Below are 13,449 nucleotides of genomic sequence, written 5' to 3' on the forward strand. Positions count from 1 at the left end.
CCCAACACACACACACATACACACACATTCATACACATTCACACACATACACATTCACACATATACACACACACACATACGGGGGTTATATTACATTGATGCTGGTAGACATGTCAGGACAAAATGTTTGCTATTACTTAGTGTAGACATCCCCTTTAAACATATACACACACCTGTTTATATTATCCTGTTTATCCAGTTACACATGAGTCTGGTCTGCTCTCTCACAGGCACACACACACACACACCTATATATATAATAATGTGAAAGCAAGCAAACTAAAAAATGACTTTTTAAGGAATTTTTTAAAATTGCTGCAGCTTGTACACAGATTTGGACCAAGAAGCATCGTGTGAAGCATCACAACACATTCACACACACTTCAGTCAATGCTGTCACATGCATCAAACATGAGTACAGCTATTATAGAAAGTTCTTAGGTGTGTGTCTCCATTTATAAGAGTTTAAAATAAGAATTCTGTGCTTTCAATTTCGCCAATTTAAGCAGATTTCCATTTGAAAGAAAGCACAAAAGAACTGAAAGTTGTATTGCAAATTTTTTTTAATATTTCTTTAAAAAACGAAACATTTTTGTTTTGACTCCTTTGTTTTGAATTCGGTTCCTGAAAATATCATCGACCACATGCATTAAATGTAAAAGTAAGCAAGATACGTTTACAGCTAAACTTTTCAGTCTCTCTCGCACTTTCTCGCTCCTTCTCTCTCTCACACTTTCTCACTTTCTTGCTGTCTCTCTCGTACCCTCTTGCTGTCTCTGTCTCGCTCTTCCTCTGTCTCTCTTTAACTCTCTCTCTCACTCTGTCTCCGTCTCTCTCACTCTCTTTCTTGCTCTCTCACTCTTCCTCTGTCTCTCTCTCACTGTCTTGTTCTCTCGCTCTTCCTCTGTCTCTCCCTCACTCTCTCACACTTTCTTTGTTCGCTCTCACTTTTACTCCACTTTCACTCTCTCACTTTCACAGCACTGCTTGGTGTAACAATCAATACAGTGTTAGAATCCTAAGCATTAGCAACGTAATATTAAAAAATAATCAGAGTACATGATCAGGGTTCTGACTTTAATCATAACCTTGTATTTATGATGTTAATCATGACAATTACCTTACTATTATAAGGCTCTTAGGCATGAATGAGAGATTAAAGGAAGATATTCTGAATGTTCTTGAATTAAAAATTCAGCTTAGTTAGATGATGCATTAAGCTCCAGATGTTTAAAGCTGATAGAGACATATGGTAAAAAATCTCCAGCTGTTTGCAGCTAATGATGTTTCTACTAAGCCCCAGAGGAGGGAGTGTTCATGCAACCTACAAATTTGGGCTTTTTTATTTTATTAATCTCTTATAATAAATAAATCGAATCACTGCTGCTCACGATGGCCCCGATGGACCAGCCTGGAGATACACAGGATTGATGTGGATGGTACCACTTAGAAACCATGAAGATGTCTTTAGGCTGGGATTAATATAAACAGTTTTGTTCTCAAGTCTTCATCAGCGAACAGCTGATAATTTAAAAAAATAAACATCATGTTAAAATTTTAATGGATTTCCTGGTTACATAATTTTGCACTTTTTGACCATATAGTACACAGTAACTCAAAAAAAACCTCAATCCCTCTTGAAGCTGGTTCCTCCCAAGGGTCTCTTTCATCCTCATATCATCTCAAGGAGTTTGATCTTTGTGTCAATATCTATTGTTAAAAGCACAATACAAATAATTGTTGATTTATTCCTAATTAATATTCAGTAAAAGCTTCTCAGTAATCTTCTTACATGCTACATAACTCTTTATTGTTGTCTGTACGAGGAATATTTTCATGCCATTTAAAACCTGGCATTTAGAAATTAATCGGAAAGCCACGCCAGCCTCGTGTTGCTAAAAATGGAAAATCATTCAGTGCCATCGCTTTAGGCGTCACGCTCGATGTACGTGTCTGGCGACGCTGCAGCCTAGAAGAGGAAAAGCTGAGATCTGAAAGCTCAAGGACATTAAAAAGGCAGCGTTATATAAATTGGGAAAGGCGTGCTATCTTCATCATCAGCCTGAGATAGTGTCACTGGACAAGGTCATAGGACAAGTAGCTGATTCCACTTCTGATCTTTGTCTTTGCTTTGTCTCTATGTGTAATTTGCTCTTATATTCTCTTGTAATCCTGTGAGTCCGGGATTTAACCGAGTCGTGTTTAGATGCCGGAGCCACAATTAGCCTGATTACTGCACTGACCGTCCAGCTGCAGTGTTACAATAAATAATCTCAGGCTCTTTGACACAGTGCAGTGAGACGAAGTTAAGCCCTACAGCTTGCTGCACGCAGATTATAGCTGTTGATGTAGAAGCCAGGTTTATTCCACTGGTTTGTGTGAAAGGAGGCTATTTTCCTGCCAATGAAATAATGAGCTAGTGATCAATCTACACATCCTATTATTTGAAACGTCACGCCCCGTGATCTCCTGTCGAAGTGAAAGGCCTCGCTGTATAAACATGTTTGAAAAGACTTGTGTATTGTGTGTTAAAAAGGCGTGTTCTCATATTACCGTGTCAGCTGCGTACTACAAAAAAAAGAAGCATCACATCACGACGTGCTGTTTTGTTTGTCTCATCTATTCGTCATCCTGTGTGTACGTGTCTCAGTGTCTGAATTACGGCCTCAGACATCAGCTCCAGGTTACTCTGCTTTTCAAGTGTATCATGCATGTGAGATACAAACAGCTACTGGAGATTTTTTTCCTGGTATAAAAGACTATAAAGGAAATATTTCTAATTGTGCAATGTGTCTGTGCTGAACTTTAAATTACAGTGCATATAAAACAGTTCCACCCACTAACTCTCTCTCTCTTGTTTATGAGTCGGTTACAAAAATCCCACATTCCTCCCTCCTTGTAGTCATTTCCTAAGGGATTACAATGTTTTTTAAATGCTTAGTGTGAAAGCAGACTTCAATACCCTTTGTTTTTCCTCTGAACTCTTAATAGATGTGTAAGCAAAGGAAAAGAGATTACCCTGGAGTCAAACAGCAGAAAGCCAGAAGAGGGGTGGGGTGAGCATGTGAGAGGGAGAAATAGACACAGAGAAAGAGAGGGAGAGAGAGAGAGAGAGAGAGAGAGAGAGAGAGAGAGAGAGAGAGAGAGAGAGAGAGAGAGAGAGAGAAATAAGGAGAGAAAGAGAGGGAGAGGGGGGGTGAGAGAGAGAGAGAGAGAGAGAGAGAGAGAGAGAGAGAGAGAGAGAGAGAGAAATAAGGAGAGAAAGAGACCCAGAGAGAGAGGGAGAGAGGGGGGTGAGAGAGATAGAGAGAGAGAGAGAGAGAGAGAGAGAGAGAGAGAGAGAGAGAGAGAGAGAAGGAGAGAAAGAGACCCAGAGAGAGAGAGAGAGAGAGAGAGAGAGAATGGAGATCAGCATGGGTCAGCATGCTCAGGATGGATTGAATGAACAGCTTTTGGGGGCCGGTCTTCATCTGTAGGAGTTCTTCCTGTTCTGTGCAGCAGTACAATGCAAAACATCACAGACTGAACAAACGTGGGTTTTCAAAGGAGAGACCTGTGCAAACACAAAGCTCCGAGTGGACAGGAAGTAGCTCACGCGTGAGATGTTGGAGCTCTCAGAATACACCTCTGCGTAATTACGTAATGTTGTCTGCACATTTTAGTCAGCATTAACACGGCGAGCTGCAACCTGACTCACTTTCTCTAGTATCTAGATCTTACCTAGCATTAAGAGAGAGGTGCAGATGTTATCACATCATCCAGCTGTCTTACTGCTTCTCTCACCACCACCCACTCTCTCTCTCTCTCTCTCTCTCTCTCTCTCTCTCGCTATCACACACAAACACAAAACAGCTCTCCCAGCAACCCCTTTACGCTATTGTGTGCCCACAGATATATCACTCCCTCTGTTCAACCTGTCACATTGTAATGAAATACAGCACATATGACTCAGACTGATATCCCGCATGAATGAACATCTATGCAGAACCTGCATCCCTAAGTTGCTTTGCTCTGTCGTTCAATTTGCTGGGTGAAATAACTGCAGTACGACAGTATGACACTGATCTCTCCTGTTCATATTCCACTGTCTCACACAGGACTGGAGATTTAACCCCCTACTTGGTCACTCAGTCACTCACTCACTCCTTCAGGGCTCTTGAATCTGATTTCACGACCCACTTTCGCTCAGAGGATTTCATGTCTGTCTTCTTAAAAAGACAGCCAGCTATTTATTCTGTAGAGCTGAAGAGTTACTTGTGGTAATTTGTGGCTTGTGTTGTCAATTTGATCAGAAGAGATGATACACAAATCTTCTGATAATCACAAAATAGGAGAAGATGTCTCACAAGTAAGGCTGTGTTTTTCTTGTGAATGTGTACACTGCCCAACGTCATATAACAAACCCCAGCAATTAGGGAAGGGGAAAGGGGACATGACAGGATAGAACAGTGCGGACCCTATACCAAGAGACTCTGGACACAAGGCGGGAGGCCATTAAGTCTAGCACATGACTTTGGACTGGGGCGCAAACTAGGTACCTAGAGGAAACCCTTAAAGCATAGGGAGAAAACAGAACAGAAGCTCCACTCAAAAACAATTCCAGAGGTGCAAGGCAAATATGCAGACCACTAACTCAGTCTGTTCTTGACGGTCCATAGGCAGGTCGAGTCTCAAGCAATTCCCAGAAGCAGTAATGGCAACTATTAAGAAAATCCTCATAGGCAACGAGTAGCAACAGAACTTCACCCCAGAATCCTTTAGGGTTCTTTTACATGTTAATGAACTGCATTGTATCTGCATAAATGAACATTGTATAAACTTACATTGTATTTTGTATCACTAGATACCAGGACCAGTAGCAAATGCATGTCTTTAACATCCCACCTTCAAGAAAATGTATTTTAATTCACGTTTGTTCTGACTGCTGCTTTAGCCAAGAAAGGACTAACAGTGTATAAAATATTCAGGTTTCCTGTTTCCTGTATTTGTCACGAATGGCATCCAAATCCAAATAAAAAAAACCATGCAAGATCTGGCAATGTACGAACCACAGTACAAAGGTAAATAATACAAGAAACAGCTTCAGAGATCAGATAGAGATACAGTGACTTATTCAGAACTGTCCATGGCTCGTTCTTGGTGGATGCAGGAGGGCCATCTTGTTGTTCCAATGGGTCAAATATATTAAATATTACAGCTAAACTATAGCCTTGATGTTAGCATCTCTGTGAAAAGAGAAAATCTTAACAGAATAGAACAAAGTTTTCTGTTCATATAGTATGTGAGCCCTTTTTAAAAAGGATTCACTTTACATGGGGTCCTGGGGTATTTTCGTATTTTATACATGCTACTCTGTGATTTAGTTTCCTCTTGGATCAGCCATGGAGTATTTTTTATTTTTTTTTTTTTACCTCAGCACTGGCAGATTATTTTAATCACATCAAACACAAAGGCTATCAACCAGATATTAAACACCTCCCGAAATAAAAAAAAAAAGGATGCTTAAAAAAAGGCAGTCATCCATATTCTTGGCAAGAACAGAAAAAAATTCATTAAGAAAAGCAAGATCCTGCAGGCTGATTAATGGAGCCACTGTAATGGCAGCTAAAGGTATGTTTAATAGCCTTAATTTACATAGATGCGAACATCCAGGCTCATAGAAAATACAACCTGCTAGAAACTTATAATAATAATAATAATGATAATAATAATAATAATAATAATAATAAACCTTTAAAAGTAGCTTCTCAAAGCGCTTGACATTCATTCATTCATTTTCTACCACTTATCCGAACCACCTCGGATCACGGGGAGCCTGAGCCTGTACGCCTATCTCAGGCGTCATTGGGCATCAAGGCAGGATACACCCTGGACGGAGTGCCAACCCATCGCAGGGCACACACACACTCTCATTCACTCACGCAATCACACACTACGGACAATTTTCCAGAGATGCCAATCAACCTACCATGCATGTCTTTGGACCGGGGGAGGAAACCGGAGTACCCGGAGGAAACCCCCCGAGGCACGGGGAGAACATGCAAACTCCACACACACAAGGCGGAGGCGGGACTCGAACCCCCAACCCTGGAGGTGTGAGGCAAACGTGCTAACCACTAAGCCACCGTGCCCCCCAGCGCTTGACATAAAAGATGAAAGTAAAAGATACGCATAATATTACAGACACTAAAACTAACAATAGAAAAAATAAAGAGCCAATAAATAACAAACAAACAAGTCACATAAAAGCTACCCTAAAAAAGTACGTTTTAAGATGGGATTTAAAAACACCCAGGGATTCTGCATTCCTAATCTCTGAGGGCATGGAATTCCACAATCTGGGAGCCAAGGAAGAAAAAGCCCGATCACCCATACAGTAGTTTTTAGCCGTGTTGTTTGGGCAGTTAGAAGACCAGTTTCAGAAGAGTGAAGAGCATGTGTAGGTATGTAGGGGCTTAACAGCTCACACAGGTATTGAGGGGCCAAATTGTCCAAGGCCTTATAAGTGAGCATGAGAATTTTAAAATCAATACAAAAACTAACAGGAAGCCAGTGCAATTTTTCCAGGATAGGTGTGATGTGCTCCCTTGTACTGGTCCTAGTCAAAATTCTAGCAGCTGAATTTTGTACCAACTATAATTTACTTAGGGTAGCTTTAGGAACTCCAGCCAGCAAAGCATTACAGTAGTCAAGACATCAATATACAAAAGCCTCTTTTCATAGTTTTTTCTGTCCAGATCAAGGAGTTTGATCACTGAGGAGACGTATAAAAAATATGCGCTATATATCCACTATTAAGCTCTCCAAGGTAAGACACCTCTGTTGCTATTTGAAGAACCATATTCGTGCCTAACAGTGGATATACAACACGTATTTTCTGAAAATGTCTGGAATTTTCTGGAAATTTTATAAAATAAATAATAAAATCACACGCTGTTTTCAGTTTAATACAAAACCAGCTGCATCGAAATCCGGCTCCGACGGCTGCTTGTATGTTTATACATCCTGTATCGCTGCATAGCAGGCAGACAGTAAATCCTGCTGATGACCTGCTGTGATATATATGAAGGTTATATTCTAGGTAATTGGTTTAAGGTGTATCCACTGTAGTGTATGCTCTGGTGTGAGATACTGTCCTGTTATGGTTGTGCAACGCTGCCCTTGAGAAGCAATGAGAGGGATATGACAGAAGAAGCCCAAATTAGCCCTATAGAGTCCAAGGACAGAACACTCACGCACAAACACACACACAAACACACTCAGTGAGCTAGGCTTTGGTAGCATGCTGAGTCATTATTCACATCTTTTTACCAGCGTAGAAGCATCTATGTGAAAACCCACTTCCTCTACATTAAGATATACATGAGAAGTAAAGATTTCTCCTAAATTAGAATCATGTACAATTTCCTGGTTTGGGAATTGCACAACAGAACACAGGCTCAGGGAATATTACAAAATATGATGCTGAATTCAATGATGATTGTTGTTTGGTTTGTTGTACAAACATTGTGTTAACCTTATTGGGTGTTGTTATACAGTACTTGATGTCCACACAATTCCAGATTTTAAATATTTTTTTCCAAAAAGAACAAAAACCATTCCAGTGATGTTTGGAAATATTGTATGTTTGGAAAGTTTCACGTTGGCAGCTATGTGGCATCACCTCTAATACAAACTTCAGTGATCGTAGACAAACAACGTTTAAAAAAATTGTTTATTCTTTTAAGCTTTTGTTTGACCAATTATTGTTCTTCAGCATGCCAAGCCACCATGCCGCAGTAGTTCCTGGTCTGCCAAAACACTGTTGTTTCTTTCAATTGCTTCTATTAGGGGTTACCATGGCCGATCACGTGTCCATGTATTTAATGTATTTAATCAATTTACTTGTGCTTGGGATTGGCACTCTGAGTGCGCTGTATTGTGTCTTGTGCAACCCTAGTGCCTGAGGCTGGTTCCTTGGCTGCAAATCAAACTCAGGCCACGGTGTTGAGAAGACTGAAGCCTAACCTCTAGTCCACCGGGGACCCACCAACTTGCAGGAGCAAGAAATAAAAAGAGTCACAGTCTAGAAACTATACTCTCTTCTGGTAGCAGCTAATATTTCTGTGGTTCTAATATTTCTAATATTTCTGGGTTCCTTACAAGGTTCCTGTGAGGAAACACACACCTTTTGACTCAAATTGTTTCAGGACATGAAGGGCTATTATGAATATATGTATACATCTTCAAATTTAAACTGATATAACAGGTTTCATTTAAATTTAATTTGGCAGGATTTTCAATCCATCCATCCAACCAACATGGAGTCTGTTCCAGGGGACTCAGGGCACAAGATGGGACAGGGTGCCAACCCATCATATGGCACACACACACATTCACCCTATACAGGCAATTTTAAAGGTCCCAATCACCCTACAATGTCTTTGAACTGAAAGAGAATCCCCAAAGTACCGGAAGAAACACGAAGCATGGAAAGAACATACAAACTCTGTGCATGCAAGGTGGCTATCAAAGAGCCAACCAAAGAAGCCACAGTTTTGAGGGAGTTTACAAGACAGAAAACTCAGTGTGGTCTTCTGCACATCCACCTCAAGCTTTGGGGCATTATGTGCTCTGAGATGCTTTTCTGCTCATGGTTGTCATTTCATTTATGGCATTTGGCAGACACCCTTACCCAGAGTGACTTACATTTATACAGCTGAGCTATTTAGGCTCAGAGGCCCAGCAGCTTGGTGGCCATGTAATTTTAACTCATGACCTTCCGATCAGTAGTCGAACACCTTAACCACTAAGCTACCATATCCTTACTTGTGTTACAGTAGCCTTCTTGTCTTGTCTGGCGAAGAGCAACAACGACAACTAAGATTCCCACTTGCTGAATAATGTATTTTCAGAAATTATAGTCATGTAAAAAATTATGACAAACAAGCAAATGCATGCAGTTAATAGTCTGCAAATGCATGCAGTTAAACAAGCAAATGCATGCAATTAATAGTCTGGCCTACCTAAATTTATATAAACCTTGCAAAACTACTGTACAGCTGCTGAAATAGAATAATTCACTTCAGACCAAGCAGATTGGAGAATTCAACATACTATATCTATTAATAACATGAAGCCTGCAACTCTTGGACACATCCATGTCTCTCAGTGCTCTTATCAGTTATCAGTTTATTTGATGTATCTTTTCTGTGGGCTCTCTGTGCTGATTTCATAGAAATGCAATCTGTTTGCACACAATGAATTCTGGGTAATGTATTCCTCAGAGATCCTGCAGGGAAATTAATTATTGCTCCAGCGCTGTGCTAAACGGAACACGTTCAATGCTAACACAACATAATCTGAATTACATGAATTACAATCTGATTACATAATCAAAGGCACATTAAAGGAGTTATGTGGAATTGACACGTCACTGTTTAAAATGGCACCTGCTTCAGGGCTGTCACCTTGCAAAGTTCTGGTACCTTTTGTGGAACCAAACGATACAAGAACTATCCTAAACAAGGAAGCACACAGTTTCTGGATAAATTTGTTTTACATTGCAGTGCAGCATGAAGGTCTAAATGTAAACCAAGTGAAACAAATTTGAGGGGCATATAGCTGTTGTTTTTAACTGTATTGACTCTTCCTTCTGTGAATCGTGTCTTTGACCAATCAGAAACTCCAAATCAATTCAGTGGTACTCAGTTTGAAGCAAGAAATAAAATGCTTTTAAAGTTATCATATACCAAAAGCTACACTCTTCAGTGAAGTTGTAGAAAGAACCCCTTACATACATCTCGGGGTCAAATCTGAATGTAATGCAGACGCCAATGTAAGAACAAGGTATTGCAGTTTAATAATGATGCAATAAGATACAGAAATGTGTTCAGATATAGTGTGAAAAGGGGGATGTGGTAGCCGAGTGGTTAAGGTGTTGGGCTACCAATCAGAAGGTTGTGAGTTCAATTCCTACGTCCACCAAGCTGCCACTGCTGGGCCCCTGAGCAAGGCCCTTAACCCTCAATTGCTCAGTTGTATAAAAATGAGGTACCTAAAAATGAGGTAAGTCGCTCTGGATAAGGGCGTCTCCTAAAATGCAGTAAATGTTTGATAATGTGTTGGAAATAAGCTGAAATCATTGACCAACGTGACAAATTCTTAATTAAATTCAGTTTTTTAGATTCCACTGTCCTGGCAGTCAGGGGCAAAACAAAAACAAAAAAATCATATTTACGAGTATAAATTTTCCAATGTTGTGAAAGGAAGTCTCCAAGGACACTAAAGCTTTGTGTGTATCTTTAAAATCATCCCAATCCCAAACTTTGGTGGTTTTTGACTGTACATAGTAACACTTTAGTTGTATTCCAATTCATTTACATTTCTATTATAAATTTACAGCATTTAGATGTCATTAAAAGGAATGTGAACAAATTAGGTGTGGAGGATTCAGTAGCAGGGAGATCTAGGACGAGCAGATCTGAGATATACAAGAAGGTACAAGAATCAGAAAACAAAAAACCCTAGGACTTACTGACTTTCCCAATAACACCTTTTGAGTCAAACTGTATCAGGACATGAAGTAATCTAATCTAAATTTAGAAAGTAGAAGAAATCTAAAAGTAAGGCATTTCACAGCAATGTGTGTAACTAACCACCCCACCTGCTGAACTTTACACATGAACACACGGGTTTGTGAAAACACTGAAATGCGTCCACTTTGTAGACATAAACATATCAAGAGAAATTAGGACGTTTACCAAAACATGATGCAAGGACAAAGCACCATATTTCATAACCAAAACACTGACCAACAACGGGCTTTCTCTGTATTAATGCACTTAACTAGCAAACTAGCTCACCATACATTATTAGCATGCTGTACATTAGCTACCATGTTGAATCTTTTCTTTGCCAGCTACGAAGCTCTAGCTAAGCTCTTGGATGAAAGATACTCAATGTCTCACATCGCCACATATCATGAGACACAATATAAAATGTCTTCCTCCTTTAAATCCAACCATGATGTCAAATATATGTAATGCAATTCTGCATAATACAGTAATTTTTTTTAATGTTCAAAATCTGCCATTTTTACATTTTTTTTCTTATCCAGCAGCAGCGCCTGGTAGCCTTGGCCCATTGAAGTATCCAATATTTCACAGTAAATTAGCCTTGGGGTGTCATGCCTGTTTAATCTTTTAAAAAATGAATCTACAATTCAAAAGCCTCAACTCAGGAATCAACATTTTGACATAATTATCTAAAATTTCTCCAAGACAAAAGTAACGGCACCCCTACCCGTCTTCTGTTCTCAACTTTACTCCCCATTAATCAGGCAACTGCAGGTGCTGAGATGGTAGAGATAGCATCTTGGATCCACATTTGACACTAAAAAATTATTTTCAAACCTATTCTAACGTATTGTTCATCATACTCTTTCATTACAACGTCACACTCTTACGTTACTATAATGTCCTCCAAAACAACAGATCTACCCCATGTCCTGAACAGTCATACTGGTGTTAAAAAAAACTGATTTTTTTTATTATAAGACTTATTTTATTATAAGTCTCATTCAGTCGATCAGAGCCAGCACTTCCAGTCACATAACACCTCTGTGGTCAATTCCTTAGTTTGCTTTTTCTCCCCATGCTTCAGGTGTTTCCTCCATGTACTCTGGTTTCCTCCCCCAGTCCTCTAAATTGTCTGCAGTGTGTAGAATATATGTATGGATGGTCCCATTCCACGGTCATTAAACACACACACAGGGACACACAGATGGTGTAAAAAGGATGCTTTGGCTTTAGCAAGACTGCTTGTTCTGTTCTTAGGTGGAAACCCCCTCTGATTCTGCTCGTGCATGAGAATCGATTCTTGCATGTTCACTCAAAAAAGGAACCGATGCGTTTTCAAAAATCGTCCTTATTTATTTATTTTTTTGTTTGTTTGTTTATTATCTAATTATGTGTTTTAAAAATGTGTTTATTTGTTTGTTTTTTAATTATGTGGTTATTTATATTTATTTATTTATTCATTCATTCATTCATTCATTTGTTTGTTTGTTTGTTATTTAATTATGTGGTTATTTTTAATTTATTTACTTGTTTGTTTATTTATTTTTTGTTTTTACTTGTTTGTTTGTTTGTTTATTTATTTATTTAGACAGGCGACGTTTGTAGCGCGTGAAATAAATTGGACTCAAGAGAAAATAACGCACCGCCACGATCACTATGAACATTAAACACATTCATCTAACGCACAACCGTAATAAAGGCGTGGAGGTGAGCACTGCGGAAAACAGCAACGCATTTCAATCAAACCGATTCACTGTATAACCAAAAGCAGACTCCACATCCGTGATGTCTATGACTGTACAGTTTATAACCCGTTATAACCATCGTAGCTAAATAATCAGCATGTGTACATCCCAGGGACTGCGTTCAGAATAATAAAGGGCTTCAGGGTTAGTACATAATTTACTGCTGAGTATGTAATGAACATATGCCAATACGCAAAGCCAAGCTGACTTGCATTTGAAATGTGAAGATGTCTATGATAGGTCAGTCTGGTCTGAGCTGATCTCTCAGTACAGTACATGATATAGAATATTTATAAAGGATGATGAGTGCAACTCCGAGGCCTCGGGTTCCAAGGGAAGGGTAAAAGGCATATTCTTTCTTTTCTGTAAAGGATGCTTGCTTTAAATGGAAGCTTAGTGTCATGGTTGATATGAGGAAATGGCCTCATCGACGGTGTGTTACATTATTTCTGAATGAAACCCGCAAATTCATCACTGTATGATGCAGGACGGATAAATAAAGCGAGCGGAAAGAGCAGGAATCAGAGAGATGCGCATTTGGTGCTTTGCGCTCCCATCACCACCTGCACCGCTCCGCCATTTATCATAAGCATCCGGGGGATGGAGGAAAAAAAAGGAGATCGATTATAAATGTGCAAATTTCACGCCATGTGATGTGTTCAGTGCAGAGGCTATATGCCATGGGCCATATCACAGTAGTGATCAAACCCTATCTCTACCCCTGACTTTATTTCAAGGGTGAGGCTGAAATCTAAATGTTAATCATTTACTGCATCCCTGCATCGCAATCACGATGATATCAGTAGTCTTGGATCTACTATATTTGATCTGAAAAGACAATATTTTATTTAATAGTTACAGGGCTATAAGGAAACGCCGCATCATTCGTGCGTAAAGGTCCATTAAAAATACGGGCGTTTCTCGCCTTTTTCTGTACAATCTATACCTACTGTTGGTTTTGTTTTATTAAGATATATATATATATTTAAAAAAAAAAAACACAGATTGTCTTTGTTTGCGTCCTGATTTCCATGATAACAGTAAAATATTTCAGCTTCCATGATCCAAACCACACACTATTTAACAGCATCCATGGAAGCGGCTACCAAAATGCGCACGAAGGACCACAGAGGACACTGAAGTCC

General features: G+C 39.5%; 1 protein-coding gene across 2 annotated transcripts in view; it reads right to left on the reverse strand.

Annotated features, from left to right (window-relative positions):
- The window catches only part of stxbp1a (syntaxin binding protein 1a), a 32,041-nt gene that overhangs the window by 18,330 nt on the left and 262 nt on the right, over positions 1-13,449 (reverse strand). The gene's annotated exons all lie outside the window — the stretch shown is intronic.

Source organism: Tachysurus vachellii, chromosome 17, assembly GCF_030014155.1.
Source record: "Tachysurus vachellii isolate PV-2020 chromosome 17, HZAU_Pvac_v1, whole genome shotgun sequence".
NCBI lineage: Eukaryota > Metazoa > Chordata > Actinopteri > Siluriformes > Bagridae > Tachysurus > Tachysurus vachellii.